Here is an 18,319-nt window from a genome sequence, read left to right as displayed (position 1 = left end):
TTTCCTCTGCCTTAATTCTCCAGGGCATTTCTCAGATTACTGGCTCCTTCTCATGCCTCAGATGGATCTTTCCTTTTTTTTTTTTTTAACTATCCTGGTATTTGCTGTCCCAGAATTCTGTTCATAGCCTTTATTCCATGTAATAATATTGAACATTGATTGAGTACTTTCAGGTACTACGTTAAGCACTTCACATGTATTATACCATTTAACCTTCTGAGCAACCCAGTAGCAGTAATCAGTCTTTATCATCCTCATTTTTCAGAAGCAACTTGCCAACAGCCACTCATGGTGGCACCGTAGCCAGGTGTATGCAGGCCATAACCCATTAATCCAATGTAACCTACACCCCTTCAGTCAACAATTGGTGTTTCATCGATGTACTTTTCAGAGAACCCTCCTGAATCCCCTATTTCACCTGACCTGCAGTATCTTGGTACCGAAAGCAACTCGGAGGTGGTTGCTAACCCCTGAGGGGGTTTCCTGGGGAATCTGAGTGCCCTTTGTAGAGGAGCGGCCGCTCAGGCAGACGCCGCGAGCTCCGGCTAGCCAACGTCTGGACTCCTGAGACTGTTGGGGAGGAAGGAGGAAATAGGTCAGTTGGCCCATGACGGGGCCTGACCCTCGCTGTGGTGAAAGGGGAAGGGAAGGTGTGTGTCGCCCACGCTCGCCTCGGTTCCACCCGAAGGGGAACCACAGCGCACTTCCCCAACTCCACTGCGCGTCACGAGAGAACACTGCTCAGCTCCGCCCACCTTCTACGCCTATCGCGTATCCGGCGCTAGGACCCCGCGACCCTCAACGCGTCCCTGTGCCGCCCCCTCGAGCCAGGGCCTGGTCCGCTATTGGTGCTAGCAGGCCGCGATGCCCGCCTCCGTCCCCTCCGTCACTGTCAAGATGGCGCCGGTCGCAGCGGCGGCTGCCGCGGCGGCTGGAGCCAGAGCAGGAGGCGGAGGCAGCGGCGGCCGCGAGGGGAGGGGGAGTCCCGTCTGACTGAGACGGCAGGCCTGGGCGGGCGGGGGTGCCGCGCAGGGCGGAGCGCCGCTGGGGATGAGCTAAGCGGGTTCGGAGCGCCGCGGCATTCAGCCCCTCGTGTCCCGCCACCGCTGAGTGGACGCCGCACCGCTCTCCAAGCTCTACCCGCTTCTCGAGCGGGAGCCAGCGGTGAGGTGAGTGCGGGGGCGGCGGCGCGGACAGCGGTGGCATGTGGAGCTGTCACTGCCCGGAGCGGTGACAGCGTGGGCTCGGGAGCGGGGCCGGCTGGGCTCGGAGATGTGGCGTGGATGGCCGCGACCTCCGCTCGGGGGCTCCTCGGAGCCTGGCTGTCCTTCGCTGGCTGGGTCGGCTCCGGGCGGCGCGGTGGTGCTGAGAGCAGCTCCCGCGCCGCTGCGTCTGCAGCTGGGGGTCTCCTCTGTTTTCGTTCGGGATTTTCTATTCCGGGCTGGCCTGGGGCTCTTGTTGGGGGGTGGGGGCGGGGGCGGTGAGAGGGGAGGTCCTGGAGCTGGGGTTTTGACAAGCTCGTTACGTAAGACGGAGGTGGCCTCACGGAATCCCACCTGCTCCACGTTTTAAACAAGCGGCAGCTGGAGCCTGGCGGGCCCCCAGAGGCCCGATTTTCCTCGCGGGGGTCTGCCTAGCCTACCTCGGCCAACGTGAGCCTGCTCAAGGTCCAAGTTGGCCAGTTTGGGGTTTTTCCCCAGTCTTTTTTTTGGGGGGGGGGGTCGGGGAGGTGATAAACAATTCCTGGTCGCCACCATTCCCTTTGAAGTTTACCGCTTTCTAGGGGGAGGAGGGGAAAAAAAAGCTTGTGACCTAAAACTGGGTCGCAGCAACGACTTTTCAGTATCATGCTTTTAAATGATAGATGTACTGAAAGATTTTTGTTATTGTTCCAGTGTGTTTTTAATTCAAACGTATGGTTACGCCTGGAGCCGTAGAGAAGGGTTTTTGTCTCATAGGACAGTTATTTCTTGTTTGCAACAGTAGGATAAGCATCAGTCAACAGGCATGTATTTATCTGGGAAGAAAACGCGTGTCAGCTAGCTAGAGACCCGTAAGGGCAGGAATTGTACTACTCCGTGAATATGTTATTCTTTAAAATATCCGACAATGACAATAATAGTCCAAGTTTAAAAGAATTAATTTTACAAGATTACAGGCTGTTGTTTGGTGTATATAGTCCCTTTCTATTTTCTGCTTGCCCTAGTCTACCTCTTCTCTCCTGGTGGGGGAAGGAGGCAGAGACACCTGTGAACAGCGTAGCCCAGGTTACATTAATCTGTTGTATTGCGTTTGAGATTATTGTAAAAAGTAGTCTCCGGGGGACCTAAGATTGGGTAGTAAATAAGGACTCTTGGGCAAGTTATACAGTTTTATGTTTAGATACTAAGATTTCAGCTTTTGAAAATCTAAGTATACAAGATTTCTGAGATATTTGCACCCCTTTTGAACTTGTAATGAAACAAAGAATTACTAGGCCTCTTTTATGGGAACTTTGTTTTGTTTTGGCCAGAATTAAACATTTTGGGTAGCTTTTACCTCATTTTCACATTTTCTCTTTTTGAGCTGCAGCTTCTCAGTAGGTGTCCAGAATAGCGTATATTATCATCGTCATCATTACACTACTGTATGTTACATAATTTTCTTTTTCTGAATGATTAAGCATAGACTTAACTTCATTGTGGAATTTTATAAGAATGTATTTATTAGGAAAGTTAATTGCTCTTGACAGTAGCCCCGTACTGGGAATAAATAATAAGTAAAATTTGCCCTCAGTTTTAAATTTATGTACACAAAGTTACACTTTTGAAAATTGGTTAAGCAGTATAAATTTTATGTTTGTGCAAGAGAGCCAAGAAGCTGATGCTGATTTGTTCTGAACTTTTCCACATGAGTTACCACTGGCTTAAATAGTTATTGATTCTTAAGCTCATGGAGCTGTTGACCTATTTATGGCAACTTGAATAAAATTTGGAGTAATTGGGAGGCTGTGAGAAGGAAGAGATAGAGTGCATGACATTTTCTAATTCATTCAAAAAATAATAAAAATGTGGAAGAATTGTAAAAGAAAGCTATTTTTTAATTGAGTGATAAAACTAGTTAATGTTATCTTTTGTTTGCAGAACTTTTCGAATCATACTTACTATTTATGTGCTTAGATTTAAGCACCAATGCAGAGATGTTTGATATAAATATTATATCTTATTTATTCCTATTTAAATTGATGGTTCATTATTCCAAGTGGAAAAAGAAGTGGCTGTAGCAGAGAAATTAACTTACTGTTCTTGTCCTCTCTGATATCAGAGAATTATTTTGTGGGAATTTTTCCTTGTTCCTATCAAATGTGGAAGAAGAAAATGAAGAAAAGTCAATAAAAATTTCTTTCTTTCTTGTTTGTTCAGTGTCCCATTGATTATTGCTCAGTAGAAATTGTGGGGGCAAGTCAGGTACTCCATGCTTTATTACTGTGTGTCATAATTACCACTTTGAATTCTAAAATAGCAATGTAGAGCTTTATATATAAGAAGGGATTAATTTATGTAGTATGTTACTATAATAGTGAAAAATCTGTAAGTTAAAATGCCATATACTAGAGGATTGGTAAAATTAATGGCAGTTCAGTTCAGTTCAGTTGCGGTAAATGCAATTATTAAAAGTCGTATTTTTTTTTAAAACTTTACTAACATGAGAAAGCACAATATAATCTTGAGAGAAAAATAGGAATAAAAGAAATTACTATGTTACTTTTTATATATCATATATATGGCAAAATGATTTTCAGGAAATGCATACAATATTAAAAGACATTATCTCTGGATGATAGGATTTCAGGTAATTTCTATTTTAGTGTTAGCATTTTCTTCTCTCTTCTGAATAGTATTGCTCTAATAATCACTAAAATGAGACTAATGGAACTAATATATTTTCAAGAGTCATAGAAAATCCTGAAAATCCCACATAACCACTGCCCCAATAGAGACTACTTTATGCCTCATTGTTAGCAAACTAACTGAAAATATGGTGTTTATGCAATACACACAATAATAGAAACAGCTAGTAATACAGGTGAAGGCATTCTCTTAGCTACCAGCACCAGCCCGATAACAGTTTTCCATATATGGATGCTCCTATTACTGCACATTGTTACTCTCCAACATTTTTTCTGTTTGTGTCGTAACCCTTACTATTCTATGTTGCCAGTGCCACCAACTGATGAACAGTTTGACTCAAGTCTTGTCTTCATTACCTCATCAGTCAGTAGGCAGCGGGTTTTTGAATGTTTATGAGGTACCAGGTACTTTGGTAGTCACTGAGAATACCCAGGTGAATGAATGGCACATGGTTTCTGACCTCAAACACTGGTAGAGAAAACCCTTTCTTTTCTTTCTGGCTCATCGGTGCATATAGCGTGCTCTGCTTTTTCTGTCTCACTGCCTGGCACCTCAGGCAGTATCTTTTTTCCTGGTAATTACATCCTCTTTTAACTTTCTCTGTGGGAAAATATGTTCTGAGTTCCAGACAGCCAATTTACAAGTAAGTTTTTGGAATGTTACTTGATTGTATGTTGGGAAATCTTAAGTTTAGAAGGACTCCACATATGTTTATCATGGCTGCTGTTATTTGTTAAAGTATGTGACAATTTCTTGGGAGTTTCTTTTTGCTTCCTTCTTTTCAAAACCACAGACAAGTAGAAAGCAGCAGAAAAAAAGAGATAGAAAGATATTAAGGGAATTTTCCTGCTAGTGCTATATGTACTTCATTTTCATTGAGAATAGTGAGTCATCAAAATGTAAGAAATACTGTTTCTGGTATGTTTAGTTTGTCTCTTTTGAGCCATATAAAAATGCATTTTCTATATGTATGTTAAAGTGTATACATATACATAAACTCCCGGTTTAGCTGTTGGCATTTCCAAATAAAAGCTGAAATACGGAGATTGGAAATTTGTTACATTTATTTTTGTTAAAATACTGTTTTATAGGGGAGACATTTTGATTTTGAAAAGTTTAAAAAATACAGAAAATTCCCCAAAGTAGTGAACAACATACATACTCACCATAGAAAATTTGACATCTCTTTCATTTTTGCTTGAGATATACATTTAATTTAAAAGAACTGTGTGTTCTTTTTCTAAAGAACACACTAAATTCTAAAATTTCAGTGTAGAACTTTATACTTTACCTGAACATTGCTGATGAAAAGTCTCTTCTTTTCTCCCCAATTTCATCCTCTTTCTCTCCTTATCTCCCCTCCCAGAGGCAGTTGCTGTGATGAATTTGATGCATATCCTTCCAGTTTACCTTTCAATAAACTATATGTGTGTGTGTGTGTGTGTGTGTGTGTGTGTGTGTGTGTGTGTGTGTGTAGTGCATGACATTGCTTTTGATGCTTTTGAAGAGTGTGGACTTTGGAGCCGTAACTTCCTAGGCTTGAATCTTGACTCTGCGACTTAATAGTTTTGTGGCCTAAAGTAAGGCAAGTTTAAAAATTTCTGCATGCCTCAGTGTCCCCATCTATCAAATCTAGATAATAGAAATATTTACCTCATAAGGTTGTAAAATTTAAATGAGGTGCTTTTTAATTTTATATTTAAGCTGTTTAAAACTGCTCTGGTAAATTTAGCCAGCTATTAATACGATTGTGTCATGGTATATACACTTTGAAACTTGCTTTCTTTACGTTTTTTCCCCTCAATTCCTGTTGGCACTATAGGTCTAGTTCATTTATTTTTGACTGGTTTGTAGTGTTCCATTGAATAAATGTATTGGAGTTGGTCATTTCTTCTATTGATAAACATTTAGAGTGTTTTCATTTTTTATCTATTATTAATAGTGCCTCATGAAATCCTTGTATCTCTTCAAGCAACATACCAGAGTTTCTCCAGGTCATATACCTGATTGTCAAATTGCCTGGTCTTAGAATATACATTTTTCCTCTTTCCCCGGTGTTTATAGAATACTGACAATTTCTATTCGTCCATATCCTTACCAATAGTTGGTGTTGTCAGACTCTTGGATTTTTCCAATCTGATTAGTGTGACATGGCATTTCATTTGTGTTCTGTTTTTATTTCATCTTTTCTTATAGTTGGGTATTTTTGGTTATCTCTTCAGTGATTTGCCTATATCTATCCTTCACACATTTTCTACTGGACTTTTTGTTACTGCTTCGTAAGAGTTCTTTTTAATATATTCAAGATAGTTACAAACGTTAGTGAAAGTGTTTTTTTTCATTTTTATTTTTAGAGTTTCCAAATCTCTCGAACAGTGCCCATTATGAACCCAAGTTGTGAATTTTGAATTTTATTTATTTTTTTAATTTTTATTTTTACTCTATTTTACTTTACAATACTGTATTGGTTTTGCCATACATTGACATGAATCCACCACAGGTGTACATGTGTTCCCAATCATGAACCCTCCTCCCACCTCCCTCCCCATAACATCTCTCTGGGTCATCCCCGTGCACCAGCCCCAACCATGCTGTATCCTGCGTCGGACATAGACTGGCGATTCGATTCTTACATGATAGTATACATGTTTCAATGCCATTCTCCCAAATCATCCCACCCTCTCCCTCTCCCTCTGAGTCCAAAAAGTCCGCTATACACATCTGTGTCTTTTTTGCTGTCTTGCATACAGGGTCGTCATTGCCATCTTTCTAAATTCCATATATATGCGTTAGTATACTGTATTGGTGTTTTTCTTTCTGGCTTACTTCACGCTGTATAATCGGCTCCAGTTTCATCCATCTCATCGGAACTGATTCAAATGTATTCTTTTTAACGGCTGAGTAATACTCCATTGTGTATATGTACCACAGCTTTCTTATCCATTCATCTGCTGATGGACATCTAGGTTGTTTCCATGTCCTGGCTATTGTAAACAGTGCTGCAATGAACATTGGGTACATGTGTCTCTTTCAATTCTGGTTTCCTCGGTGTGTATGCCCAGCAGTGGGATTGCTGGGTCATAAGGCAGTTCTATTTCCAGTTTTTTAAGGAATCTCCACACTGTTCTCCATAGTGGCTGTACTAGTTTGCATTCCCACCAAGAGTGTAGGAGGGTTCCTTTTCTCCACACCCTCTCCAGCATTTATTGCTTGCAGATTTTTGGATCGCAGCCATTCTGACTGGCGTGAAATGGTACCTCATTGTGGTTTTGATTTGCATTTCTCTAATAATGAGTGATGTTGAGCATCTTTTCATGTGTTTGTTAGCCATCCGTATGTCTTCTTTGGAGAAATGTCTATTTAGTTCTTTGGCCCATTTTTTGATTGGGTCGTTTATTTTTCTGGAATTGAGCTGCAGGAGTTGCTTGTATATTTTTGAGATTAGTTGTTTGTCAGTTGCTTCATTTGCTATTATTTTCTCCCATTCAGAAGGCTGCCTTTTCACCTTGCTTATATTTTCCTTTGTTGTGCAGAAGCTTTTAATTTTAATTAGATCCCATTTGTTTATTTTTGCTTTTATTTCCAGAATTCTGGGAGGTGGATCATAGAGGATCCTGCTGTGATTTACGTTGGAGAGTGTTTTGCCTATGTTCTCCTCTAGGAGTTTTATAGTTTCTGGTCTTACATTTAGATCTTTAATCCATTTTGAGTTTATTTTTGTGTGCGGTGTTAGAAAGTGATCTAGTTTCATTCTTTTACAAGTGGTTGACCAGTTTTCCCAGCACCACTTGTTAAAGAGATTGTCTTTACTCCATTGTATATTCTTGCCTCCTTTGTGAAAGATAAGGTGTCCATATGTGTGTGGATTTATCTCTGGGCTTTCTATTTTGTTCCATTGATCTATATTTCTGTCTTTGTGTCAGTACCATACTGTCTGTATGGTATACTGTTAATGGTATACTGGTACATACTGGTACCATATTGTTATGGTATACTGGTAATAATATACTGTTATTAGTGAACTTCCCAATGTGCTTTCTTAAAATACGTATGGTTATATTCCTCTCCTTCTGAGACTATGAGGGAATGTCTCAGTAATGTACAAGTGAATATATTTTGAGTAGAACTATTTAAACTTTGTGGACTTCAAAAGCCAGGTGGAATTTCTATTAGTAATAATTAGTACCACAATTTTTATTCTAAAGTTTGAGTGGCTTCTTACTTAGAGGAGAGTTTTCTGCTCCTAAAGTGCTTTATCAACTAAGGAATAAAAACATGCACATATGAAATGACTTTAGGCACTTTCCTATACTATATTATATACTGTTCATCGACGTTGAGATTGCTTTACATAGTACCAACTGTATTTCTAATTTTGTCCAACCCACTTATACATGACTTAAAGGACCAAAATCAGTCTGGTTAAGGCAATAACTTCCCTGCTATTATTATCAGTTAATTTCAATAAACTTTAACTTTATCAGTTGGGTAATTTTACATTTACAGAGAAGTTTCAGGGAGTTACCACATTCCCCACACCCAGTTTCCCGTGTTGCTAACATCCGACATTTCTGTGTTACACTTGCCATAGTTAAGGAACCAACACTGGAACATTGCTAAAGTCCATAGTTTATTAGTTCCTTTTTCAGTTCCAGAATCCCATCCAGATCCCGCACTACATTTAGTCATTATGTTTCCTTTGGCTCCTCTGGGCTATGACAGCTGCTCAGATTTTCCTTGCTTTTGATGACCTTGCTGGTTGTGAGGAGTGTGGGTCAAGTGTTTTGTAGAATGGCTCTCAATTTGGGTTTGTCTGATGTTCTTCTCAGACTAGAGTTATGGGTTTGTGGGAGGATGACTGCAGAGATAAAATGCCATTCTCGGGTCATATCAAGGGTACCTAGATCAGTATGACTTATCACTGATATTTTTAACCTTGTTCACCTGGCTGAGGTACTGCTTGCCAGGTTTCTCTACTGTAAAGTTTTTCCATATGCTACTTTTTAGGAACCAGTAACTAAGAGCAGACCATACTCAATGGGAAAGTTAAGGTGGGAAGTTAAGCTCCAGCTCCTCCAGGGGTGAGTATCTACAAAATTATTTGGAATTCTTCTTTAAAGGAGATGTTCCTTTTCTCCCCCATTTTTAAATTTTATCATGTATATCAGTGTGGACTCATGGATATTCATTTCTAAATTTGAGTTTTACTCCAATACTGTATTCTGTTGCGCAAGTTATTCCACCTCTTTCTGGTTGGTTCCTGTAACCAGCAGGACAGAAACCATTGTTGTTGGGTTTTGAGCCCTTTCCTACTTTCTGGCACTGCAAAATTCTCCAGGTTAATCTTTTATATTCCCTGCCCCAGCCCTATAATCAATCATTTATTTAAGGATCCTTGGTTACTTTCATTAGAGAAGGGTATTAGAAACCAAGATTTGGGCACTGGGTATGCCCATTGCTGTTGGGATATCATTGCTTTTAGACCTCAGTGTACAGACCTAGGAGATATATGTATGTATACTAACCCATGTATACAATTATATAACTTTTTAATATATGTACATCTGTATCTATATGAAGCTAATCATAAGTTCATACTAATATCTTTTTGACTCTACTTCAGTAACACATGGTTCATCCTAGCGTTAACTCCCTTGCTTATTTGTGACCTTATTCTCCAGAAATGAAGAACTTGGTTCTCACCATCCGCTGTCCACTTACTTGTTTGTTCAGTCTCATTATACATGTATAGTTTCGTAATTGCTAATCATATCCCAGTGAGAAATGACTTTACCAACTAGAGAAGTTGTATCTTTTTTTTTCCCTTAAATCCTTTTGTCTTTGAAAGTTCCTAGTCAAAACACTGTTTTCAAAGTTACTTAGGTCAGAACTTTTCAAGACGTTCTTTTCTCTGTTCTTCATATTTTAGCTTTGCTTTTTATAGGCTGATTTAAATTACATGGTAATTCTATATATAACTTATCAAAAATTTCCCGTACTTATTAAAGAGCCTTAACTCTTTTTTTTTTTTCCCTCTCTGACTTTTGTGGCCAGAAAAATTCTCTTTTATGAAAGTAACACTTCCTGAGGCTTAGTCAGAACAGTACTCCTTCATTTGGTTATTGGTTGATATATTTATGATTTGGGCTCAGGGTTATTACAACTTCAAATATCTTTAATAGTACATGTTGAAAAATGCAGTTCAGTGGAGCATTAAGATCCTTGCAAGTAAATAAATATAATATGAGTGCTCAGAACTTACTTATAGTCTTATAATAATTTTTACATGGATTAGCTCATTTAATTCCCTCAAGAAGTCTGTGAGGTAAGTACTTTATTATTTTGCTCCTTTAAAAGCTGAAGAGATTAGGACAGAGAGATTTAGCAACTTGTCCAGGGTCACATGACTTCCCTGATGGCTCAGATGGTAAAGCGTCTGTCTACAATGTGGGAGAGCTGGGTTCGATCCCTGGGTTTGGAAGATCCCCTGGAGAAGGAAATGGCAACCCACTCCAGGACTATTGCCTGGAAAATCCCATGGACAGGGGAGCCTGATAGGCTACAGTCCATGGGGTTGCAAAGAGTCGGACATGACTGAGCAACTTCACTTTCTTCTTTCACTTTCTTTCCAGGGTCACATAGCTAGTAAATGGCAGAGCTGCGGTTTGTATGCAGCCAGTCTGCTTGTGGAGCCTACACTTAATCACTTTGCTGTATTACCTCTAAATAAACAAGAAATGTTGAGAGTATCATTAGAGTTACAAAAGAAGTAAAACATGATGATGTGAGAGAATGATTGAGAGGGTCCTTAGGGTACTTCTTAGGGGGGCCCTCTCTTAGTAGATGATATTGGACAGATGAGAAAGAGCTTAATGTGAAGAGCTGAGGAAAGCATGATTCTTAGGGGAGAACATCAACTGCAAAGCCTTGCCATATAGAGGAGTTTGAAATAAGAAAGAAAGGCGCCCAGTATGGCTATGTGTAGTGAGCTTGAGGACCTGTGGTATTACTTATAGGTGAGGTTCCATGTAGTAAGTCATTTAGTGCTCAAAATAACCCACTGCCTCAAATGTATAGATTAGAAAATTGATAACAATCTGCATTGGTTCAAATTACATCTTTTCTGTACTCTACTCTTTATCCACTGCAGTCTAGTTTCTAATTCTTAGATCACTAAACTTGCTCTTGCTAAGGTAGCCAAGGAGAGCAATGCTGTTGGGCACTTTCTCAGAAGCTCAGCCCCTTGACTGCCACTTCTGTTAATGCTGCCCTCTTCTGTTAATCCTGGAGCTTCTCAGTGTGTTGATCATTCCCTTTGAGGGTTTGCCTTCCTCTGCCTGTCCTAAAAGACGTGGTGGTCCCAGGGTTAGTCAGCTGCTCTTAGCCTTTACAGTAAGCAAGTCACAGTTATCCCTGTAGTTTCAGTTACCCACCAAGCTATTTTTCCAGTATTAATATTGTTCCAAAGCATCAGAGATTCTTATCTAACTGCTTATGTATCTTCAAACTCCATTTGTCCAAACTGTACTTATTTACCTGTCGAAAGTTTTTCTTTGATCTGTTGTTTTTCAGAAACATCTTGACTATTGACTTCATCATCCAAGAAACTTGGGAGTCTTTCACCTTTCCTCCTTTCTCTCCTTGCATCCATTCATGTACTGTGCATTTGGCTGATTTTACCACCTAAATATTTTTTCAGTCAATCATTGCCCTAGTATTCCTGTCTTAACCCCTGCCTTATTAGGAACTGCTTCCTTACCTTCTCACTGGTTTTCCTGTCTTTGGTTTTATCTCCATGAAATTCACGTCAGAATTGCCAGACTAGTAGATCTAAAACACAGTTAGAAAATTCTTGTTTAACATCCTATTGTCAACTGAATAAAGGTTGAACTCTTTAGCAGGTCATCAAGCCTCATCATGATTTGAGACTGCTTCTCTAATCCTACCGGAGAAGGCAATGGCAACCCACTTCAGTACTTTTGCCTGGAAAATCTCGTGGATGGAGGAGCCTGATAGGCTGCAGTCCATGGGGTTGCTAAGAGTTGGACACAACTGATCGACTTCACTTTCACTTTTCACTTTCCAGCATTGGAGAAGGAAATGGCAACCCACTTCAGTGTTCTTGCCTGGAGAATCCCAGGGACGGGGGAGCCTGGTGGGCTGCTGTCTATGGGGTTGCCCAGAGTCAGACACAACTGAAGCGACTTAGCAGCAGCAGCAGCTCTAACCTTAGCTCTTTAAATTTCTGCTTTCCATTTTCCACTCAGCTGTATAAAACTACTTTTTAAAGATTCCTTGAATGTACATGCTTATTTCTGAATTGTTTACCATTGCTTGTTAGTCCTGCTTGGAATGACTTCATTTTCTTCCCTTTTCTTTTTGCCTCTCTAACTCCTCTGAATCTTTTAAAACTCAGTGTAGGCTTTACTTCTGGAAAGCCTTCTCAGACCCATGCTCTTTTTTTAAAAAAAAATTTTATTGGTATATAGTTGATTTACAATTTTGTGTTCGTTTCTGCTGTAGAGCAAAGTAAATCACTTATAGCCACTCTTTTTAAGATTCTTTTCCTGTATAGGTCTATTATTGAGTCAAGTTCCCTATGTATACAGTAGGTCCTTGTCAGTTATCTATTTTGTTTATAGTAGTATGTGTATGTCACTCCCAATCTCCCGATTTATCCCTTTCCCCTTCCTGGTAACCACAAGTCTGTTTTCTCTATCTGTGACTTTGTTTTGCAGATAAGTTTAAGTCCACATATAAGCAATATTGTATATTTCTTTCTCTGACTTCACTTAATACACTAATCTCAAGGTCCATCCATGTTGCTGCAGTGGCATTATTTCATTCTTTTTTATGGCTGAGTAATATTCTATTGTTATGTAAGTATCACATCTTCTTTATCCATTCATCTGCTGATGGACATTTAGGTTACTTGCATGTCTTGGCTATAGTGAATAGTGTTGCTATGAACTTTGAGCTATGTATCTTTTCAAATTAAACTTTCCTCCAGGTGTATGCTCAGGAGCGGGATTACTGGATCATATGGTAGTTCTATTTTTAGTTTCTTAAGGAATCTCCATACCGTTCTCAATAGTGACTGGACAAACTTATAGTCCCAACAGTATAGGAGGGCTCCCTTTTCACTACACCCTCTCCAGCATTTATTGTTTGTAAACTTTTTGACGGTGACCATTCTGACTGATGTGAGGTGATACTTCATTGTAGTTTTGATTTGCATTTCTCTGATAATTAGGTATGTAGAGCATTTTTTTCATGTGCTTTTTGGCCATCTGAATGTTGTTTTTGGAGAAATGTCTATCTAGATCTTCTGCCCTTTTTTTTTTTTTTTTAACACAGAGCTGGATGAGCTGCTTGTGTATTTTGGAGATGAATACCTTGTCAGCTGCTTTGTTTGCAAATATTTTCTCCCATTCTGTGGGTTGTCAGGCCCATCCTCTTGTCTGGATTATCAAGTTCCTTCTGAAATAATTTGTTAGTTACTGTGTTATATCTCAAGCAAATATAACAGCTTCTGGCACAGAGAAGACACTCAGTTAAGAATTTGATGAATGAATAAAGTAGTTGATCTAGACCCAAACTGTTCCAGATTGAAACCTGGCTTTGCTATTTGACTACCTATTATGTGTCTGTACCTCATTTTCTTTCCTTTTGTAAAATGGGAGTAATTCTTCATAAGATTGTTGTGAAACTTAAATTTGCTACTGCAGGTAAAGCATTTAGAACAGTGCCTGGCACTTGTTTCAGTTCGGTTCAGTCGCTCAGTCATGTCCGACTCTTTGCGACCCCATGAATCACAGCACACCAGGCCTCCCTGTCCATCACCAACTCCTGGAGTTCACTCAAACTCATGTTCATCGAGTCAGTGACTCCATCCAGCCATCTCATCCTCTGTCGTCCCCTTCTCCTCCTGCCCCCAATCCCTCCCAGCATCAGAGTCTTTTGCAATGAGTCAACTCTTCACATGAGGGGGCCAAAGTACTGGAGTTTCAGCTTTAGCATCATTCCTTCCAAAGAAATCCCGGGGCTGATCTCCTTCAGAATGGACTGGTTGGATCTCCTTGCAGTCCAAGGGACTCTCAAGAGTCTTCTCCAACACCACAGTTCAAAAGCATCAATTCTTCAGCACTCAGCTTTCTTCACAGTCCAACTCTCACATCCATACATAACCACTAGAAAAACCATAGCCTTGACTAGACGGACCTTTGTTGGCAAAGTAATGTCTCTGCTTTTGAATATGCTATCTAGGTTGGTCATGACTTTTCTTCCAAGGAGTAAGCGTCTTTTAATTTCATGGCTGCAGTCACCATCTGTAGTGATTTTGGAGCCCAAAACAATAAAGTCTGACACTGTTTCCACTGTTTCCTCATCTATTCCCCATAAAGTGATGGGACCAGATGCCATGATCTTCATTTTCTGAATGTTGAGCTTTAAGCCAACTTTTTCACTCTCCTCTTATGAAAAAGCACTTGTTTAGTGTTCACTAAGTAATCTGTTATAGTCATTGCTGCTCTTCAAATGTTTTAATTTATGTATTCAAGTCTCCCCACTATCCTAGAATTATCAAATGAATGAACAAACCAAGTAATCCTGGTTTTTAAAATGAAAAATAAATTCCTAGCTTTCGAGAATGTTTTGGCAAACTGACTATTAGTCTTTCTAGTAGCGCTGGCATTTGGGGTTCTGTCACAGATTTTAAATTGGCATTAATAATAATTAGCATTTCTTCATTGTTCTATTTCATTAGTTATTTAAATTCCAGCACACTTTTTTTAAAACTTATTAATAATACTAAACTCTAGGAATGCCCTTATTTTACACTAAATCTTCATATAGTCTGTTCTGTAGCATTATCCAGGCTTTCCTATTATGGATTAAGGTGTGAGAGTGGTAGCTCTGCTGATATTGTGCTTTTTATTAATTTGGGAGTTAAACTGAAGTATGTTGCAGAGAAAGATTAAACAACAGGGCAGAATGGGGAAATTGGAAAAATTCCCACTTCAGTGTCAAACCTGCAGAGTATTCCTTCATTTCTAGACTTAAATTCTCAGAATATTGGACAATCATAATCAAATGTAATTTCAGTAAGTACAGTCTGGAAGCAGTATAAGTCATTAAAAATGATCGATACCTCTGCCTGCCTTCATTATTGTAAACAATTGGGACTTGTTTACTTAAAATCTTTTTTATGGCAGTCACTGTTTAATTTTTCATAAGCTTTTTCTTCTACTCTAACATCTCATTTTTTTTCTCAGTACCCAGAACTGTCTATGTAATCTTGACAAATTTGATAGAAGTACTGGTTGTTTCGGTTTCTTTTTATCTCTGAACTTTCTATTATGTTTGTAGATTTTCCCCATCTTGCTAAATCTTAACTATGTGAAACTAGTCAGTTTTTCTTATAAATAGTTGTTTTGAACAGTAGAAGTTGCCAGTGTTCACTCTTTTTTGTTTCCTCTTTTTTAAATTGGAGGATAATTGCTTTACAATATTGTGTTGGCTTCTGCCATACATCAACATGAATCAGTAACAGGTATACATATGTCTTCTCACTCCTTCATTATCCCTTTGAAAATTGTTTCTAAACAAACTCATTTTCTTTTTTAAAATCTGAGTTGCTAAAGGAATCTTCTTACTAATTAATTTCAAAGAAAAATATATTGGTTGTTTTTTTTTTCTAGATGTTAATGCCATATAATAACTGTGCTACTGACTGTTCTACTTCCTTTTTTATTATTTTTTAAGATCACTGTCTTCTACCACTGAGCATTATAGATGGATGGGGAAAACAGTATACTGATACTTAGGCTTGTTAGATAGGACTGGCTGTTATCACCACCAGACATATTCCCATCCCGTTTTTGGTCAGAATTGTAGTAAGTGGTATTATTTCTGTTTATAAAATAATTTGTTCTAATAAGCTCTGAGATACTCCCTCTTATTTAATCTTTTTTTCCCCTGAACTTTGAAATAGAATTTTCTTCATACTGACAACTGTGCTGAAGTTGGATTTATAGGTTGTTGTTTGAGCCTGTTGTGGTTGGTGAATATTTTTCATTTTCTTATGCTGAAAAATGACTGAAGGTACCAGTGTAACAGCCATTTTTAACAAAGTTTTTTTTTTTCCTTCTGTGGTTAACTGTCATTTTGGTATTCCTACTTGATCTTTTCTTTTTCGAGGTTTTAAAATAAAATTTCTTTTCTTTGTAAATATTAGAAACCAAATTCAAACTAATTTACTTTGAAAAGGAAATCAGTGCTCATGGCAAGGATACTAGGGCTTTCCCAGTACTTTGAAGGTAGAATTATTAATATTACAACCAGGCTTTTGTGAGGGGGAGGGGACCCAGAAACTGGAAACTCACCAGTAACTTAGAGAGCTATTTTCTCCCCGCCCTGGGGCAGCATGATCTCTTCTGCTTCCCCCAACTTGTCTGCTTCATTTTTCTCTCTCTGCGTGTTGTCTTTTACCACTGCGCATGGCTGAGCGAGTCCTCTAACTCTTAAATTCATATATTCAATCATGGTTCTGTGATCCCATTCTAAACCCTGGGAAAAAGTCCAGTTTGAGGCAGATGTCTGTGTCTGGTCCAATCAGCTGCGGCCGATGAAACCAAGATTTCAGAGAATGTTTCAGTCCTCATTTTTATAGTAGAGGAGTAGATGCAGGGCACACAACTCTCAGGGAAGAGGGGTGTAGGTTCATGGATATCCTAAAATGTGGTGATTAAAAAGGAACAGTAAATAATGTGAAATAAAATTAAGGGCTTTTTTTTTTTTTAATAAAAAAGAGACAACTCATTAAGTTTTATGTAGTAGAAAAGAACTTAAAAGTTATTTCATCCCAATCCATATTGTGAAAGCTATCAAAATATCTCCCCCTTTAAAAATAGGAACCAGTGGAAGTGATGTTTTTAGTTTCTGCATACAGAATTTGTTTGAATCATGCTATTTCCTGAACACAATCAGTCTTATATTAATGTTATTGTTAACACATCATGTCATTTTCTATTCAACAAGCGTTTACTGACTGCCTGTCCTTTCCCAGGGACTGTGCTAAAACAGATACTTACAGAGATAGAGATGTAACGTTGCCTGCTTTCTCTCAAAGAATTCCTAATCTAGTTGAGAAGAGTAGATGCTCAAAGAAACAATGATAGTATTAATGTGATAATCATAACAGAGATATGTACAGGATGGTCTTGAAGTGTAAGAGAAGGACAGTCTCTCCTGGGGAGCAGGATTAGGAAAGGCTTCAAGGAGCAGGTCTCACATATTACTCAGGAGCTGGCTGTCACAGGGGCATTCTGACAGGAAGAACTGAATTTACAAAGGTGGTGTGGAGCTTGGTATAGCTGAAGTGAATTTTACAGCATTCAGTTTAATGGAGCCGAAATGAAAACTTATTTTTTCATATCTGTCCTTCACTTGTTAGTAAATACTTCTTTTTTAAAAGGAGAATTGTAGACTTTTAGAATGCTCAAATTCTGAATTTGTATTGTAATGTCGCTTGTGGAAATGAGCTTTTACTGATCATTTGCTTTCAGCCTCTTTTATCAAAATTTTTTAAGAGTGGTTGGTTGATTAGTTTACTTACATAGTGTTTGTTTGTTTTTCCTGTTCAAGCATAGAACTTTATACAGTGGATGACTGAAATGCAAGGGCTTTTAAAACTTATGAAGATCACAGTTTTTATAAAAGTAAAGAGTGAGAACAATGCATAGCACAAGCCTAGTATAATTTTAAAAGAAAAGCTCTGAGAATGACCCATGTCAGTACTGACATTTTGTAATTTTGAAGGAAAAAGCATACACACAATATTTTTATAAAGTATTTTACATCAGCTGTTTTTCTCCTGTGGTGTTTGTACCTACCTTTGAGCAAAAGTAGTGTGAGCAGTTGGCAGGACACTTTTTGCTTCATTACACTGATCAGTTGGTTAACACCTTTACTTCTCTTTTCAATTCCTTTATCCACTCATTCATGACTCCTATACCACCCCTATCACAGACAACCAACCAAACAAACAAAAAAAGAAAAACCAATCAAATTCAGAGGTCCGTAGTTGACTGTTCTGAGAAGTGACTGATACAGGTGAGAAAGAGAGAAAGAATAGTTGTGGCAAGAGCAGTAATGGTGGGTGTATGTGTTTTAAGTATAAAGTTTATTTTCCTGTAGCAAGCTCAAAAGTTTGTGACCTGTCACCCAGATCACAAATTGTAACTGTTTCTCATCCTCTTCCACAAATTCTTCAGTTCGCCTTTTGTCACTTTTATCCTTGGAAGGAAGTGATGAGCAAAGAAAAGGCAATATGACTTTTACTTGTTGCTCCTTTTGTTTGGAATATTCTTCTCTCTATTACCCTACTCATCTTTCAAAATGTAGATGATAACTCTTTTCTGACCCTTGAA

General features: G+C 38.8%; 1 protein-coding gene across 44 annotated transcripts in view; it reads left to right on the top strand.

The window, feature by feature from the left end:
* Positions 1–888: 888 nt before the first annotated feature.
* Positions 889–18,319, top strand: part of DENND4A (DENN domain containing 4A) — a 109,208-nt gene continuing 91,777 nt past the window's right edge. For 35 of the 44 annotated variants that reach the window (XM_060418864.1, XM_060418859.1, XM_060418862.1 and 32 more), the window contains exon 1: positions 889–1,169. The gene's annotated coding sequence lies outside the window, so the exon portion shown is untranslated. Of the gene's footprint in view, positions 1,170–8,897; positions 8,972–18,319 lie in introns of all 44 variants that reach the window. The other 9 variants (XM_060418863.1, XM_060418857.1, XM_060418852.1 and 6 more) reach the window with 1 other exon arrangement.

Source organism: Ovis aries, chromosome 7 (genome assembly GCF_016772045.2).
Source record: "Ovis aries strain OAR_USU_Benz2616 breed Rambouillet chromosome 7, ARS-UI_Ramb_v3.0, whole genome shotgun sequence".
NCBI classification, from domain to species: Eukaryota; Metazoa; Chordata; class Mammalia; order Artiodactyla; family Bovidae; genus Ovis; species Ovis aries.
Note: the sequence above shows the minus strand (reverse complement) of the source record. Positions and strands in the feature narration are given on the sequence as shown.